The following is a 6,000-nucleotide window of genomic DNA, read 5'->3' on the forward strand; positions in this document are numbered from 1 at the left end:
CATAGAATACCTATCTTAAGTTTAAAACACTTCCTTTCATAAGGTGAGCCCATATAAGAAATATCACGCATGAATCATCTCTCATCATAATTCCCTTTGAATGATGTAGAACATTTTCACAATTTTGATTAACACTTTCATTATGATCTGCCACACACAGTCGTTAATAACTTTTGAAATTTACCAAATTTATCCAATCTCGTCGGTGAGATGTTAGAAAATCTAATTACAAACATTTCTTCCAAGTTATAGCCAAATCCAACGGTTAAAACAAAAGTTATGACATTTTTCCCAAAACTGCTAACCCTAGGTAGGGTTTCAAGTGACTTTCACCAAAGTCATCATATCTTGCACAAAACTGAATCAAATTTGATGAGATAAACATATTTGAAAACTAGAAACACAGATCTTTCCATCCATATATTATAGTCCTCATTTTGAGGCCAACCAAGGGCCGTACAATGGCATATTTCAGACTGAAAATTCTAGAAAAAACTGAATTCTCCAACCCTCTCCAACCTCCAAATTAAACTTCACAGGCCCGAGCTCTGATACCATGTTGATTTTCCCAGGTTTTATTGGATGTATTTTAATGTATATATCTGATTCAATCTGATACTTGCATTCTTGGAATTCTATGTGTTCTCAAATTGAATAACATTATACTACATATATTCCTTTGGAGAGGCATGTCCTTGAACGGACATGTCTCTCCTTTAACTATAATAATTTAATCAATATTATAATATTTCATCAATCAATTATTAATTTAGAATAATATAATAGATTAATATTGAATATTAAATTTTATATGATTAATAATAATATAATAATATAACATAATAATATATTATTATTAATCAACATATATTATATGTATTCTAAATGATCATTCGATTGAAGCTACAAACATTAACAAAACCTTTGATTTGTGATAGATATGATTCATGTTCTTCATTTGGTAAGTGTGGTTCTGCTTAAGTGGTTCGTGATGAGTCTACTAATGAGTCTGAAAATCTTGTTAAATATAATAAGGAAAAAAATGTTGGTTTAAAGATAATGAAAATAATAGGTTATAAAGGTCAAGGATTAGGAAAGCATGACCAAGGAATGAAAAATCCTATTGAGCCAACAATGAGGCCAAAATATGGAGGACTTGGGTATATCACAAGTAGAGGAAAGAATGATGCAAGTGTTCCAAGTACAAGCAAATTAGTTCAAGGAATGCAGAGTATGCAATGTTCACATTGTAAAAGGAAATGACACACAAAGGATAAGTGTTGGGATCTACATTCTTGCAGTATTTGCGGTTTGAGAAATCTTTCTGAAAAGACATGTTGGAATAAAGAGTCAAAGAATATGTTTATGGCAGGGTGCATGAAAATGGAATGTGGATGGAGTTGTGGATCAAAGTGGAAAAATATTACAAGTATGATTGGAAGGTTTCTCAATCATAAGTGTTCATATGGGAAAAATGATACTAATTGTGAATAAAAAGAAATCATTGTCTTATATGACATCTACACATAGTGAACTTGCAAGAAGATTAAATTTCAAGTGATCCATTGTAAAGGTGCATGAAGACACGAAATTGCTTTTTTTGAAAAAACTGAAGATAAAATATGTTGAGTGGAGCTATAGTTTTGTGGAACCGAAGATTGAGTCACTGATATGTTTACAAAAATATTGGCTATTATAAAATTTGTCAAAATTAGAAATTGGCTTCCTCTCAAGGAAGTTGCTATGTGAAATATATTTGTATTTATCCTCTCACGATAAACATTATGGAGGGGTGTTGGAGATAATGTTTATCTTCTAGAAAGATATAATATTTATCCTTGTAAATGATAATGTTTAACTTAGTAAGTGCTGGAATATTAACACTTCGAATCATACGATGGTCATGAGTATGTCTGCCGTAGCGCCTAGGGTTTCCTCGGTTGTGCCTGCCATTTCTGGTGCGACCTTTGTTTCTAGGCCTGTGGCAGTCATGGATGATGTTTTCTCTTCGCCCTCTTTGATGGCTAAGGAGAATGTGACAGGCGATTCTCATGCTCAAACCTCTCATTCTGCTAAGGTGTATGGGGATGTTGTGGCTTCTTCGAGTACGATGGCTTGGGTAAAGCGTCCTAGTGTGGTCATTCTGAACGCTTGTAGGGATGCTAATGCTGCTAAGAAGATGTAGTCTTCTAAGCTTAGGCCTTTTCCGGTTTCAAATCCCATTTCCATTACGCTGGATGAGGAGATTGAGGAGAAATATCACAACTCTTTTATTTTCTCCAAGCATGCTCTTATTTGTCGATTCAAAGGCGTCTGGCCCAGCCTCCCGGAGTTACACGACTGGATCCTACAACATTGGGAACCTCTTCTGGTGGGTACTGTGCACATTTATCCTATAGCAAAAGGTTTTTTCATTGCTAAATTTGAAGATATAGAGGATAGAAACAAAATTTTATGTGATCGCCTCTTTAGTTGGAATGATAGATTTATGCTTATGGTTAGGCCATGGCAATCTAATTTCAACCCTTCTTATGATTCTTTCAATATTATTCCGATTTGGGTTCGGTTACCCTATCTCCCTCTTCACCTTTGGGTTGAATCTCTTCTTGCAGAAGTTGGTAACGCTCTTGGGGTTTTTCTGATGGTGGATAATGAATCATTAGATATTCTTCACTCCACTTATGCCCACATTTTGGTTGATATGGATGTGTCTAAGGGGTTTCCTGCGGAGATCTCAATCAAATCTTCCAAAGGCTCTTGGATTCAATCCTTGGATTATGAAGGTATTTCCTTCAAATGTAGACGATGTTTTAAAACAGGACATGTGGCTGTTCAGTGTGAAATCATGAAAAATAAATCTTCGGCTTCATGGTTGAAAGATGCTTCTGCCCATCATTATACGATTGTTAAGAAATCTGGCTCCCCTCAGAGTTTCTCCTAGTTGGTTGCGCAAGACCCTCTCTGCTCTGTGACTTCTTCTCAATTGGATACGATATCTGATGGTGGGGTTGCTTTGACTATTGTGCCTCAGTGTGCGGCTCCCTCTCAGGCAGATTTGTCTCCTGTTGGTGTGGCTATTGAGGCTGGTTCATTTCCTCTTGCACTTCCTGTTGTTTCTTCGATGGCTTTGGGGAATACTTCTGACACTTCTGTTGTTTGTTCCCCTACTGTCTCTGATTTGGTGGGTGGCGCTGGCCTACCTTCTCAAGTTGGGGCCCTTTCTGTGATGAGTTCTCTTGATTGGCAGGAGGCTGCTGCTAAGGTTGAAGAGGGCTAGATTACTGTGAAAGGAAAAAATCCAAGACATATGGGCCTTCTTTTGACATGAATCTTCATTCGCACAAAGGTGGAACTAAAAGCAAATCTTGATTTTTCCTTTTGGTGGGTTTCTGGCTGGAGTTTCTTTGGTCCCCTCTCTATTCTTTGGCTGCTTGCTGGTTTTTTGGCAGCTTTTCTTTAAGGTTGTGGGAGCCTGTTGGTAAAACCCATTTTGTGGACTTGCTCCCGTTTTTTCTTTTGCTAGGCTTTAAAGTTTTATCTTTAATTTTCTTTTTGTAAGGGGTTTCAGGTCCCCTCAAAACCTGCTTTTGCTTTAATAAAAAACTTAGTAAGTGCTGGAAAACTTTCTAATTTCAATCTTCAGATAAGATAAGAATTTTCTAGCACACAAAAACTTCTATTAATTTTTAGAATTGTTTTGCTATCCACTCAAGTTTATAAATTCAGCCAGTGTATTGCATTGTATATGAGAAAGAAATACAATATATAGTTTTTTAATATGTGTTTTTTAATCTAATTGCACACTATGGTGGCAACTTCACACCTAATGGATTTATTGATAAATCTTTAGAAACTTTAAAAACAAATGCAAACAATAGGTCTAAATTCAACTTCTACAATCTTTGCCAACATCTCAATCACATGCGCTCAAGATGTGGAATCATAGACATGCACATAAATTGTTTGACAAAATACCTCAAAGAGAGGTCTTTTCAAGAAATCGAATAAAATGATTGTAGAATGTGCACAATATGGATTTCGCAAGGAAGCCCTAAAAATCTTCGAATTAATGGAGCACTCTCAAATACTTCTTAATCTTGAAAGCTTCACCATTGTTTTGGTTTGCATGCAACCATGCAAGTTTAAGCAGATGAGGACTCTAAATATTTAAAGAGCATGAACGACTCTTATTGCATTGTGCCGAAAGCTAATTACAATAATATATTATTAAGATGTTGTTATGACTTGTGATGGTTGTGTAGACAGGTTATCTTTGTGCCTATAGATGAAATATGAATATTGAAGGATTTGAAACAAAATAGCTCTTATACTATATTGAACAGGCAAACTCAAAAATTAAATCAGAAATAGAAATTCATGAGAACACTAAATTAATAAAACATAAAACTGTTATATACTATGCGAACATTAAGACAAAGAAGAGAACACTCATCTAATAAATTGAATGTTGTGTGTCTTGCTGTTGCAGTTTTATGTTTAATTAATTTAATGTTATGATGAATTTATATTTCTGATTTTATTTCCATGTTTGTCTAATCAGTATAAGACTTATTTTGTTTCAAATCTTTTAATTGGTATTAGAGCTATTTTGTTTCGAATCTTCAATTTGTCATAACCCTCTTTTTGGACCTTGATATGACTTGCTATTATTATTATTATTATTATTATTACTACTACTACCACTGCCATTATTAATATTAATATTAATTATATGAGCAATGTTAGTTGGAGATGAAAATTGAATAAGGGTGCAATTAGTTTAAAAAGAAAAATTAAATAGTGGTGACACACTCGTGAGGTCATAATTTACTAGGAAATTATTTATTTTCTCAATATTCTAATTGAGCACATGGTGTAGGAGAAATAAGAAGATTCTAGAAAAGAAATTTTCAAATTCAAAATATCAAGGAATAAATATTGTATTTGACAAATATATGACATGGGAGTTGCAAATTATTCTATGACAAGAATAATTCTATCCATGGTTTTTTTTTATGACAAAGGAGTTACAAAATTTATTTTTGATAAAATGGAGGAGAATTCAAATTCAAATTTTGAATGCACGGGCAAATGTAACTCCCACTATGACAACAATCATTTTTGCATGAAAATAATTTAGAAATTACTTATTTTCTCAATATGTTATTTAGCGCATATTGTAGGAGGAAATGAGGAGGTTCTAGAAGAAAATCTCAAATTCAAATTTTTGCATGTAACCCCCACTATGACAATAATCATTTTTGCATGGGATTATTTCGGGAAAAGAATCTCTAAATCAATTAATTTCTTTTGTAGTGGGAAAATGACTCTTTTCTATATATTGAGTTCTTGATTTTCGAAAAAGGGGACTTCATTTTTTTGTTTCTATGTGATGAAATAGGTCTTTGAATTGTTAAAAAAATTAGTTTTCAAATTCATGTTAGTTGTAGGAAGAATTTTGTAGAAATATGCAGGTTTCTGCTTCAATCTTCACAAATCTACAGAACGTGGATTGAGAAAGGATGGCCGGGAAGAGGGGATGGATTCAACAACATGGTTCTTTCATTCATCTTGATCCAGGTTCCATCCTATCTTACTTTGCATGTTGTTTTCTTTTATGGAAAAAGGAAATTTATGTAGTTTAAATAAGAAAAGATTTTGTTATGGGAGGGTTTAGTAATATAGAATTTGTATTCCTTATTCCTGGTTTTCAAATTTTGATAAAGGAAAGAATACTTGCGGTCCATTGCATGAGTAGGGGGCTGTAGAGGAAGGAGGGGCCTACACCCCACCTTGCAGACCGGCCCTGTGCCTGCAGGATGGGTTCACAGGAAGTGGGCCCCACGAGAACCCCACTTCCAACCCCCCACTATTATTACAAAAAATATATATATGTTTTTCCTTTAAAATTTTTGAGTTTAAAGTAATTAATATCGATTTTCATTATCACAATAAATAAATAAAATTTAAAGTTGTTTAATAAATGGATATTGACAATTA

The sequence above is a fragment of the Cryptomeria japonica genome, chromosome 8 (genome assembly GCF_030272615.1).
Source record: "Cryptomeria japonica chromosome 8, Sugi_1.0, whole genome shotgun sequence".
NCBI classification, from domain to species: domain Eukaryota; kingdom Viridiplantae; phylum Streptophyta; class Pinopsida; order Cupressales; family Cupressaceae; genus Cryptomeria; species Cryptomeria japonica.